A 12866-nucleotide genomic window follows, 5' to 3' on the forward strand; every position below is an offset into this window, starting at 1 on the left:
ACCCCCTAGCTGGGTAAGTGCCGTCTGTGCACCTCATGCGGTGCACTGTAGGCATAACTTGAGGTTCTTAGCAGCGTGTCTTCGGCCCCTAACTGCAACCCCTGTCGTTCCTTTTACTGTACATCTTTTCATATTCCCTTTCTTCCATCTTACTTTCCTTAACCTTCTCCTAACAATTGATTTATAGTGCAACTGCTTTGCTACACCTTTCAAACCTTTTTGTTTTCAATTTTCCTTTCAGCCCTGAATGACCTCATAGGTCCCAGTGCTTGGCCTTGGCTTAAATTCTATACTAATTAGCACTGATGTACAATCATTTATCTTTTTTTTTACGTTACCTTTATTTTCTCTTCATTGAAAAATAACAGGAACGACTTAAATCTAACCTTCTTTTCTTCCTTCGTCCTATCAGGAAGCCTGGTAACACCCGTCAGAACACCTCTTCGCACAATTTAATCTTCGGAAATCGGCAGCACCTGGATTGCGCGGTTCGTTCCCTCCACTGCCAAACTTTGGAATTCTCTGCTTCCTTCTGGTTTTCCGGCTCTTTATAAAGGTCACGATTAAGCTCCATCTCTCTTCTTTTGGCTTTGGTCTTTTTTTTCGGGTCTGGGCAAGAAAGAGACAGAACTAATTATTTCTGAATGAAATAGAATATAGAATTTTGGTCCAAGGCCAAGCGCTGGAACCTATGAGGTCATCCAGCTCTGAAAGGTGTAACAAGAGGAAAACCTCACAGTTGCACTATGAAACAATTGTTAGGAGAGGATTGATGAAAATAAGATTGGAAGAAAAAGAATATGAATGGAGGTACAGTAAAAGGAATGAGAGGGGTTGCAGCAGCTAGAGGCCATGGAAGGGACGCTGTAAAGAACCTCAAGTAATGCTTACAGTGCACCGCATGAGGGGGGGGGGTTATTTCTGAATGGACATAAAAATCAAAACCATTAAACTGAACGTTCGTTACGTCAGACAGAGCACAGGAAACAATACGAGCTCATTTGAAAACTGATTAAAAAAAGTAGAGAGTGATTTTTCCCAAACAGGCAAGCTATATACAGTTAACGACCTCCCATATCTGCTAATGACAGGGAGAAAAAAAAAACACACACACAAAAAACAAAACACACGATCGACAGAACCAAACCCATTGACATTCCCCCCCCAAAAAAAACGTAACTGAAGGGATGCAAAAAACAAAAAAACAAAAAATATACATATAAAGCTACTAAAAATGCATAACGGTTACGTAATCCTGACCGACATTAGACCATTGTTGAGAGAACAATAGGAGACTTTAATACCTACAACGGCTCACCTGCATTTGACGGAGAGGAATGTCATTTTTTCCTTTTTCTCTTTTTTTTAAAGTTTTTTTTTTGTGCAACTCAGTGGCCTTATCCAGCTCAGACCTCAAGGGGATAATAAAAATAAAAGAGAATGAGTAAAATGAAAAGGAACCAGGGACCCAGACTGAGAGGCCGACGGCAGGGACCAACCTAACGTTCTGAGATAGTCCAGTCCTCAACGAACAAAACTACAAAGGAAGAAAGTTTGATAGGATTGGAAACTGTACAAGTGTCCTGACCTTGATAGGGAACGAATGGGAAGATAGAATAGAACAGAATATGTAATTTAGGCCAAACGCCAAGTGATAGGACCTATGAGGTCATTCAGCGCTGGAAGGAAAACTCAGAACAGTAAGGTCTGAAAAATTTGACAGGAGGAAAACCTCTCAGTTGCACTATGAATCAATTGTCAGCAGAGGGTCGAGGAAAGTAAGAAGGAAGAATTTGAATATGAACGAAGGTACAGTAAAAGGAATGAAAGAGGTTACATCTTGGGGTCGAAGGGACGCTGCAAGGAACATGAAGTAATGTCTACAGTGCACCGCATGAGGTGCATTGAAGGCACTATCCCCCCAAGGAAGAAATTAGAGATTAAACTTAATTTTTCTTCGCAGTCAGAGGATGTTTATATATAAAAAAAAGCCTGACAAAACTCGGTGATAAATGTGAAGTGATAAATATCAGACTTGCCAATCAATTGTCAGTCATACGAACATAATTTATTTGCTTGAACAAGTCTTAAACCTGTCTTGATTAGCCTTTTTTTTTGTCCAAGCCTTCGTTGTTTTGAGTGAAAATATCTTCAGTTTGTTCAAGAGCGTTTTGAAACTAAATTTTTGTCTTGTTTTCCTTTCTAGAGGCTCTAGAAATATCTTTACCTTCCTCAATTACATCTTGAAACTGAGTTTCAGTCTTATTTTCCTTTCTAGAGGCTCTAGAAATATCTTTATCCTCTTCAGTTACATCTTGAAACTGAGTTTCAATCTTATTTTTTTCTAGAGACTCTAGAAATATCTTTTTCTTCTTCAATTGCATCTTGAAACTGAGTTTCAATCGGGTCAGCGCTTTCTAGAGGCTCTAGAAAGATCTTTATCCTCTTCAATCACATCTTGAAACTGAGTCTCAACCGCGTCAGTGCTTTCTAGAGTCTAAAGTTTACGCCACTGTTCAACTACTCTTTACCTGTCCCCTAATCAACTCGTCACGAACTATTATTGTAATTAATTTCAACTCACCATCTACTTCAGACATTTTCCCGGTGGGAAAACGCTTCACAAATCCGATTCTTTTTTCTCGAGAACATACTAAATGCATTTATTTTTTTTCTTAATTTCCTGTTTATATTCTGAGACCCTTCCGCCTCAATTAAGTGGACACGTCTTCTCCATTTTGTCTTTTGTATGGGGAAACCAGTATTTCTTTCCGCCCTTACGGAAAGTCTGAGAAAAGTGTGTGAGAGAGAGAGAGAGAGAGAGAGAGAGAGAGAGAGAGAGAGAGAGAGAGAGAGAGAGAGAGAGAATTTTCAGATAAGCTGATAGAGTGAGAGGCAGATAATCCCTACACAGAAAAATGAGAGAAACTCATTTGATCTACGGAGAAAGAGAGAGAGAGAGAGAGAGAGAGAGAGAGAGAGAGAGAGAGAGAGAGAGAGAGAGAGAGAGAGAGAAGAGAGAGTTCTGAGCCTAGCAATATATGGCGTTGATTCAAACAGTATTCCTCCCTGGTGAAGATTCATCACATCCAGATTCCAACTTCTAATTATCCGATCTGGATATATATCACCGTCTTTATTATTAATCACAGTCTCCCCTCGCAAGCAGGCAAGCAAAGAATGTAGACAAGCAAAGAATGAAGACAAGCAAAGACAGCAGGCAAGCAGGCAAACAAAGAAAGGAGACAAGCAAATAAAGCAGGCAAGCAAAGAATGCAGACAAGCAAAGAAAGCAGACAAGCAAAGAAAGCATACAGGCAAAGAAAGCAGACAAGCAAAGAAAGCATACAGGCAAAGAAAGCAGGCAAGCAAAGAAAGCAGACAAGCAGGCAAGCAAAGAAAGCAGACAAGCAAATAAAGTAGACAAGCCAAGAAAGCAGACAAGCAAAGAAAGCAGACAAGCAGGCAAGCAAAGAAAGCAGACAAGCAAAGAAAGCAGACAAGCAGGCAATCAAAGAAAGCAGACAAGCAGGCAAGCAAAGAAAGCAGACAAGCAAAGAAAGCAGACAAGCAGGCAAGCAAAGAAAGCAGACCAGCAAATAAAGTAGACAAGCCAAGAAAGCAGACAAGCAAAGAAAGCAGACAAGCAGGCAAGCAAAGAGAGCAGACAAGCAGACAAGCAAAGAAAGCAGACAAGCAAATAAAGTAGACAAGCCAAGAAAGCAGACAAGCAAAGAAAGCAGACAAGCAGGCAAGCAAAGAAAGGAGACAAGCAAATAAAGCAGACAAGCAAAGAAAGCAGACAAGCAAAGAAAGCAGACAAGCAGGCAAGCAAAGAAAGCAGACAAGCAGGCAAGCAAAGAAAGCAGACAAGCAGGCAAGCAAAGAATGTAGACAAACAAACAAGCAAAGAAGACAAGCAAAGAAAGCAGACAAGCAAAGAAAGCAGGCAAGCAAAGAAAGCAGACAAGCAAAGAAAGCAGGCAAGCAGACAAGCAAAGAATGCAGGCAAGCAAAGAAAGCAGACAAGCAAAGAAAGCAGGCAAGCAAAGAAAGCAGACAAGCAAAGAAAGCAGGCAAGCAAAGAAAGCAGACAAGCAAAGAAAGCAGGCAAGCAAAGAATGCAGGCAAGCAAAGAATGTAGACAAACAAACAAGCAAAGAAGACAAGCAAAGAAAGCAGACAAGCAGGCAAGCAAAGAAAGCAGACAAGCAGGCAAGCAAAGAATGTAGACAAACAAACAAGCAAAGAAGACAAGCAAAGAAAGCAGACAAGCAGGCAAGCAAAGAAAGCAGACAAGCAGGCAAGCAAAGAATGTAGACAAACAAACAAGCAAAGAAGACAAGCAAAGAAAGCAGACAAGCAAAGAATGCAGGCAAGCAAAGAATGTAGACAAACAAACAAGCAAAGAAAGCAGGCAAGCAAAGAAAGCAGACAAGCAAAGAAAGCAGGCAAGCAAAGAAAGCAGGCAAGCAAAGAAAGCAAACAAGCAAAGAATGAAGACAAGCAAAGAAAGCAGACAAGCAAAGAATGAAGACAAGCAAAGAAAGCAGACAAGCAAAGAATGAAGACAAGCAAAGAAAGCAAACAAGCAAAGAATGAAGACAAGCAAAGAAAGCAAACAAGCAGGCAAGCAAAAGAAAGCAGACAAGCAGGCAAGCAAAGAATGTAGACAAACAAACAAGCAAAGAAGACAAGCAAAGAAAGCAGACAAACAGGCAAGCAAAGAAAGCAGACAAGCAGGCAAGCAAAGAATGTAGACAAACAAACAAGCAAAGAAGACAAGCAAAGAAAGCAGACAAGCAAAGAATGCAGGCAAGCAAAGAATGTAGACAAACAAACAAGCAAAGAAAGCAGGCAAGCAAAGAAAGCAGGCAAGCAAAGAAAGCAGACAAGCAAAGAATGCAGGCAAGCAAAGAAAGCAGACAAGCAAAGAATGCAGGCAAGCAAAGAAAGCAGACAAGCAAAGAATGCAGGCAAGCAAAGAATGTAGACAAACAAACAAGCAAAGAAGACAAGCAAAGAAAGCAGACAAGCAGGCAAGCAAAGAAAGCAGACAAGCAGGCAAGCAAAGAAAGCAGACAAACAGGCAAGCAAAGAATGCAGGCAAGCAAAGAATGTAGACAAACAAACAAGCAAAGAAGACAAGCAAAGAAAGCAGGCAAGCAAAGAAAGCAGACAAGCAAAGAAAGCAGGCAAGCAGACAAGCAAAGAATGCAGGCAAGCAAAGAATGTAGACAAACAAACAAGCAAAGACGACAAGCAAAGAAAGCAAACAAGCAAAGAAAGCAGGCAAGCAAAGAAAGCAGACAAACAAAGAAAGCAGACAAGCAAAGAAAGCAGGCAAGCAGACAAGCAAAGAATGCAGGCAAGCAAAGAATGTAGACAAACAAACAAGCAAAGAAGACAAGCAAAGAAAGCAGACAAGCAGGCAAGCAAAGAAAGCAGACAAACAGGCAAGCAAAGAATGCAGGCAAGCAAAGAATGTAGACAAACAAACAAGCAAAGAAGACAAGCAAAGAAAGCAGACAAGCAGGCAAGCAAAGAAAGCAGACAAGCAGGCAAGCAAAGAATGCAGGCAAGCAAAGAATGTAGACAAACAAACAAGCAAAGAAAGCAGGCAAGCAAAGAAAGCAGGCAAGCAAAGAAAGCAGACAAGCAAAGAAAGCAGGCAGGCAAATAATCAAGCACATGAATGAATAAAGAAACCACCAAAAAGTCCCACTTTGCAAAAAAAAAATTTTTTTTGAAAAAAAAAATCGAAAATAGGAAAATAATAATTCCCGCATGAGCGATGAATAATTAGCCCTTATTGCCAATATCGCGTGTAATTAGGGAGCGATTTAATTAGGGAGGGTCTTGATTTCATTAGGGCGCGATTTATGGGAAGTAGGGAATATTTGCGAGACGCGTATGCAAATGATCATTGGCTGAAAATCGATCCGAGTGGTGTGTTTTTTTTCTCTCTTTTTTTTTGCGTATTTGTTTTTACCCTAATTTTCTGGTTCCTGCGTCGACGTGGGGAGGGGAGGAAGGGGGAGGAGGAAGGGGATGGGGAGGAGGAGGGGGTTGGACGAACACGGGCGTTGATAGCTCGTAATTAAAACCTCAATCGCTGTTGTTGATTAAAATTTTGCAATGCTGATTTGATGTTATTTGGCTTGCTGAGTGAGTGTTGGGAGGGGGAGGGGGTTGGAGGAGAGTGGGGAAGGGTAGGAGAAGAGGGAGGGAGGAGAAATACGCTCTGCTTGAAGAGGATGAAAAAGCTGTTGCACAACTTTGCCAAATAGCTGTGTTTTGATTTTCACTTCAATATTCACATTTGTTAAAAAAAAAAACACATCGTAATGGGTCCAAATGTGACCCTAGAAACCGTGGTACGTTTTTAAAAACACAAAAATAAAAAAAAAAATCAACAGGAGATTTGGAAACACTGCTTTCTCCTTAAACCAGAAATAAAATATGACCGAAAAAACAACATCTTCGTGTTTATTGTTACTAATTGTCTTTTAATTGTGCTTATTCAGTGTTTAGTGAAATTAATAATGATAAAATTACGAAAATTAAAGAGACGATCGCAACAATAGTCGTGATGTAATATAAATAAAAAAATTGGTTGTTTGGTATACAGCCATTGGATTGTATATAGAGGTTGGGAAATCTATCTATATCTATCTATCTTTCCATATATATATATATATATATATATATATATATATATATATATATATATATATATATATATATATATATATATAATAGTCACTTGTCTCAATGTCAGTAGCGTGTATATTTTCTCCTAAACTTGCAAGTTTTTTTGTGTGTGTGTATGTGTGTGTGTGTGTGTATTCAACCACACACAGAAACAAAATATGTAAAAGCTTACCTGGATCCCGATTCCAGATTTGATTATCAATTCGGATAATCAAACCGAAAGTTTCCGAAAGAGAAAGAGAGAGAGAGAGAGAGAGAGAGAGAGAGAGAGAGAGAGAGAGAGAGAGAGTAGAGGTTCCTTTTCTGAACATCATCCTACTAAGAGAGAGAGAGAGAGAGAGAGAGATAGTCGACGTACCATTTTGAACAACATCCTCATGAGAGAGAGAGAGAGAGAGAGAGAGAGAGAGAGAGAGAGAGAGAGAGAGAGAGAGAGTAGGGGTTCCTTTCTGAACATCATCCTACTAAGAGAGAGAGAGAGAGAGAGAGAGTTCCTTTCTGAACATCATCCTACTAGAGAGAGAGAGAGAGAGAGAGAGAGAGAGAGAGAGAGAGAGAGAGAGAGAGAGAGAGAGAGGATACCATTTTGAACATCCTGAGAGAGAGAGAGAGAGAGAGAGAGAGAGAGAGAGAGAGTAGAGGTTCCTTTCTGAACATCATCCTACTAAGAGAGAGAGAGAGAGAGAGAGAGAGAGAGAGAGATAGTCGACGTACCATTTTGAACAACATCCTATGAGAGAGAGAGAGAGAGAGAGAGAGAGAGAGAGAGTAGAGGTTCCTTTCTGAACATCATCCTACTAAGAGAGAGAGAGAGAGAGAGAGAGAGAGAGAGTCGACGTACCATTCTGAACAACATCCTAGAGAGAGAGAGAGAGAGAGAGAGAGAGAGAGAGAGAGAGAGAGAGAGAGAGAGAGAGAGAGACTCTGAGAACGGATTAATCCATCTCTCGCCATAATTCCGGGCATTATTCCCTGCGAATGATTTTCAAAGGAGGTTCCCACCCTCCCCCCGCCCCAACACACACACTCTTAGACCGTCCATTACCAGAGGCCATCAACGCCCTTTCTGAGTAAGGGGGATAGGATTTATTTATGCGCCTTCTTGGTGGTTTTCGAGAAGCCCCTTCGTAGCCACCCGCAGGAGGCTATATTATGCCGCCTTTGGAAGGGATTAGCTAGTAGCGACCGCTGGCTGAAGCGGCATTTGGCTGGCGTCCAGCTCTTTCAGACGGTGGGTCTAGGAGGACTGAAGGACTGACTCCCAGGAGCCAGGACTGAAGGATTCCCAAGAGGCAGGACTTAAGGATTCCCAAGAGGCAGGACTGAAGGATTCCCAAGAGGCAGGACTTAAGGATTCTCATGAGGCAGGACTTAAGGATTTTCATGAGGGAGGACTTAAGGATTCCAAAGAGGCAGGACTGAAGGATTCCCAAGAGGCAGGACTGAAGGATTCCCAAGAGGCAGGACTTAAGGATTCTCATGAGGCAGGACTTAAGGATTTTCATGAGGGAGGACTTAAGGATTCCAAAGAGGCAGGACTGAAGGATTCCCAAGAGGCAGGACTGAAGGATTCCCAAGAGGCAGGACTTAAGGATTCTCATGAGGCAGGACTGAAGGATTCCCAAGAGACAGGACTTAAGGATTCCCAAGAGACAGGACTTGAGGATTCCCAAGAGGCAGGACTCAAGGACTCCCATGAGGCAGGACTGAAAGACTCTCAGGAGAAGGACTCAAGGACTCCCAGGGGGAAAAACTAAACGACTCCCAGGAGGAAGAACTCGAGGACTCCCAGGGAAAAGGAATCAAGGATTCCTAGGGGAAGGACTCAAGGACTCCCAGGGAAAAAGACTCAAAGACTGAAGGTCTCCCAGAGGACAGGACTCAAAGACTCCTAGGAGGAAGGACAAAGGACTCACAGGAGGAAGGACTGAAGGACTCCCATGGGGAAAGAGTAAAGGACTCCCAGGAGGAAGGATTGAAGGACCCCCAGGGGGAAAGACTAAATGACTCCCAGGAGGGAAGACTGAAGGACTCCCAGGGGAAAGACTAAAGGACTCCCAGGGTGAAGGACTAAAGGACTCCCAGGGTGAAGGACTAAAGGACTTAAGGACTCCCAGGGAGAAGGACTAAAGGACTCCCAAGGAGAAGAACTAAAGGACTGAAGGACTCCAAGGGGAAGGACTAAAGGACTCAAGGACTCTAAGGGGGGAAAGATTGAAGGATTCAAGGACTCCCGGGGGGAAAGACCGGTGAACTGCCAGAGAGCAAGATCGCTCAACTGCTTGGAGAAGGACCTTGGGGTAGACCTTGCAGAAGGACCTTGGAGTAGGACCTTGCAGAAGGACCTCGGAGAAGGACCTTGGAGAAGGATCGTCAGTGCCACGGAGCTGAGGAAGACCGCCAGTGAGGAACACCACCTTTTGACCAGGCCATGACTAGACTACCTAATTATCCCCAAGACCCGAGTCTCTTACAAAGACCAGTTGCTGTAAAGGAGTCTCTTCATCAAAGAACTTTAGAGAAAGAAAGCCTATGAATATGTGATGCAATTTGCATATGAAGTAAAGAACGTATGTTAACGAGGGATAAGCAATAAAATATAATAGAAAACCAAAGAAAACAATATCTAAAAGTGATTCCGTTTTTGGAAGGCATTAACCCTCTCAAAATCACATAGAATTTTCAGCAATTTCTTCATTCTGTGCAGCAAGATGATCTGAAGGCAACTCTCCTCTTGCGTCTAGATAAGCTGAGAGAGAGAGAGAGAGAGAGAGAGAGAGAGAGAGAGAGAGAGAGAGAGAGAGAGAGAGTGTGTGTTTTAAGCAACCTTTAGCCTGAGACACTTGGATTATCGACCGGAAAAACCAAGAACCCAGTCCACAAAGACTAAGACTAATATATATATATATATATATATATATATATATATATATATATATATATATATATATATATATATATATATATATATATATATATATATATATATATATATATATATATATATTCTTCAAGAATATATATACTGCAACTTGGGGTCCAAATCACCCCAGTCGACTGACCACCAGCTACACAAGATTCACTGCTTCAAAACCAAAATTATAGGCATTCTCGAATTCAATTCGGTTGGCAGCCACTTTAAGGGTAAATAATGTCTCAGTAATATCTAATAATGTCTCGGTTATCGCAGAGAACAGCAATAACAGCAGCAGCAGCAGCAACAACAACAGCAGCAGAACAGCAGAAGTAGCGGGGGGAGGAACACACAAGACCTCAGGAGAAGTGGGCGCCGGAGAAGACTGTCGAATTCTCATTCGTGCATATTGAACCTCTATCGGCCCTTTATGACTTGAGAGAGAGAGAGAGAGAGAGAGAGAGAGAGAACTACCAAAATTATTAGGGGGAGAGAGAGCGAACTACCACAATTGTCAAAGAGAGAGAGAGAGAGAGAGAGAGAGAGAGAGAGAGAGAGAACTACCAAAATTATTAGGGGGGAGAGAGAGTGAACTACCACAATTGTCAGAGAGAGAGAGAGAGAGAGAGAGAGAGAGAGAGAGAGAGAGAGAGAGAGCCATTATCGTTGGAGAGAGAAACAAAACCACTTGCGTGTGTGTGTGTGTGTATGTGTGTGTGTGTGAGAGAGAGAGAGAGAGAGAGAGAGAGAGAGAGAGAGAACTACCAAAATTATTAGGGGGGAGAGAGAGCGAACTGCCACAATTGTCAGAGAGAGAGAGAGAGAGAGAGAGAGACAAAACCACTTGTGTGTGAGAGAGAGAGAGAGAGAGAGAGAGAGAGAGAGAGAGAGAGAGAGAGAGAGAGAACTACCAAAATTATTAGGGGAGAGAGAGCGAACTACACAGTGTCAGTGAGAGAGAGAGAGAGAGAGAGAGAGAGAGAGAGAGAGAGAGAGAGAACTACCAAAATTATTAGGGGGAGAGAGAGCGAACTACCACAATTGTCAGTGAGAGAGAGAGAGAGAGAGAGAGAGAGAGAGAGAGAGAGAGAGAGGGAAGAACGTTAGATAATTTCTCGCTTACCACCGACAATGCCGAAATCATTATGGACTGTCAAGAGCCATGCAAGGGACAGCATCAGTCGTCCCCCACAATGGACTAATTTCATCTGCCTCGGGTTCGCTCTTCCTCCTCCTACTCCTCCCCCTCCTCCTCCTCCTCCTCCTCCGAAGTGAAGAAGAACGAAGGAAAGGGGGGAGGTGGGAGAAGGGGGGGGGGAGATAGCGGGAGTGGGGGCGTTTATTTTGGGGTGACGGATCAGTTTGTCAAAAGTTAGACACGATGTTTGTTGAGTGGTTTTGTTTGCAGTGAATATTCGCGGATGTTTCAGAAAGCTGGATGAAGAACCATACAATTCATCCATTATTCATAATATTTTCAGTAGCCCTCTTGGGAAAATATACCGATACGACACGAAACGGTTTGGTACATTAACCAAAACACAAAAATATAGAACTGTGCAAAAAAAAAATATGAGGTGTCTGCTAGACCTACTGAGGGCCAATCAAGTCCTCAGAATAATGACGATTATAAAAATGTTAAACTGGCAAAGAAACCATTTCTCTCCTACAAAAAAACAAAAAAAAAAAAACAAACCTACTAAACGATACACCTCTCCAATAAACTTTACCAGCAGGAGAACGAGAGACCCGATTCACAAGGAGGAGAAAGCCGCCAATCTCATTTTCTGTGCGAACCCAAACACTGGTTTCTGTTGCATCAACAACAAGGCAGGCGCCAGGTGTGGTGCTCAGCACACGCGTCAATACCCGATCTATCAGCACACGATGCTTTCCCCACTGCTTCTGCTGCTTGCTGCTTGCTGCTGCCATTCCAACGTCAATAGAAGAAGTATCCAGATAGCAATTAAGGGGCTTCAAGAGGATGTGTTGGAATGGACGCCTCTTCTTCTTCTTCTTCTTCTTCGTGTGCTTTGCACGTCGCCTCCTCTCTGCTTGCTTTCTTTCCCTTGACGACACCGCGGGCGTGGGACGGACGGAGGACTCCTTTTTTTTTTGTTTTTATCTTCCTTTCTTCTTCCCCGACTTTCTCTCCCACGTTTGGGTGTGAGCTAATTGGGATGATGGTCAAGCGTAATTGGGAGGTAATGGACGGTAAGCAAATTGGGGCGGGAGCGAATGAGGGGTCGTAGATCAAATAGCCAAATTCAGACGGTGTCGGGTGACACGCAAATTCAGACGATAGTTGCCGAAGAGCTGGCAAGGACGGTAATAGACGATAACAGACGATACACGGACAATAACAGACGATAATAGGTGCATAAATATGGAACGATGATAAGGGGACATCGAAAGTATAAGATACAGGTTATAATAATAAAACTGAAAAGTGAAAATTCATTCCTTACTTACCCAAAGTCTCCGAATTATGTTCTCCTCTCATCACGTTTTAGTCGTCTTTCCTCTTCCTCATCCATTCTGGGTAATCACTCCTTATCTCCTCCTTTCCCTTCCCTTTCCGATTACATTTCATCTCGTGACATTCCGCCCGTCATCTCTGCTGGGGCAGACCTATCCGGTCAGTTAAACCTAACAATTTTATCACACTTCCCTCTTCTGAGTCATTCGTAGAGCCAAATTGCTAAAAAATGAAATAATAATACTTCCTGGGTCTTTTTACAAAGATTCTCAACTCTTATTTCTCACGTTTCGTACGTAGCATAGTCTTGGCCAAGTGTTTCTTTAATAGTTACTAATTACTGTCAAATATATTTCAGAAAAAATTCATGGGTCCAACTCATCATTTACCCGGTTCCAAGAAACCCTGAATATCAGTCACAATTCCAACACACTTCCCTTATTCACCAGAAAAAAAAACACTGTACAATCGTCTCTTCTGTTATACAACGCTCTCAAGAGCCGGTGACATGCCAGTAAACAGTAATATTCCAGTTTCTCGACCCCTGTCTTGTTTTTTTTTTTTTTTGGACTGTTAAAGCTGTTAGCAGAAACCTTTCAGTGTAACTTTCGAACTAGTCTCGTTGCCTTGTTAGGGTATTTTTTTTTTCTGTCATGTGTAGGCTAAAGTATTTCCTTGGGACCTATCCTAAAACATTTCTTGTAATATTGATAAGATGGACGTTTCCCTACATTTCTAGTGTCCGGAATGTAAAATATA

The 12866-nt window shown here is 42.2% G+C and overlaps 1 long non-coding RNA gene across 2 annotated transcripts in view; it reads right to left on the reverse strand.

The window, feature by feature from the left end:
- Positions 1-12658, reverse strand: part of LOC136833289 (uncharacterized) — a 24288-nt gene extending 11630 nt beyond the window's left edge. The window contains exons 1-2 of one of the 2 annotated variants that reach the window (XR_010851404.1): positions 12101-12630; positions 387-609 (exon numbers count right to left, since the gene is read on the reverse strand). This is a non-coding gene — a long non-coding RNA (uncharacterized lncRNA). Of the gene's footprint in view, positions 1-386; positions 610-12100 lie in introns of both variants that reach the window. The other variant, XR_010851405.1, reaches the window with a different exon arrangement.
- Positions 12659-12866: the final 208 nt, after the last annotated feature.

This window comes from Macrobrachium rosenbergii, chromosome 51 (assembly GCF_040412425.1).
Source record: "Macrobrachium rosenbergii isolate ZJJX-2024 chromosome 51, ASM4041242v1, whole genome shotgun sequence".
Lineage (NCBI taxonomy): Eukaryota > Metazoa > Arthropoda > Malacostraca > Decapoda > Palaemonidae > Macrobrachium > Macrobrachium rosenbergii.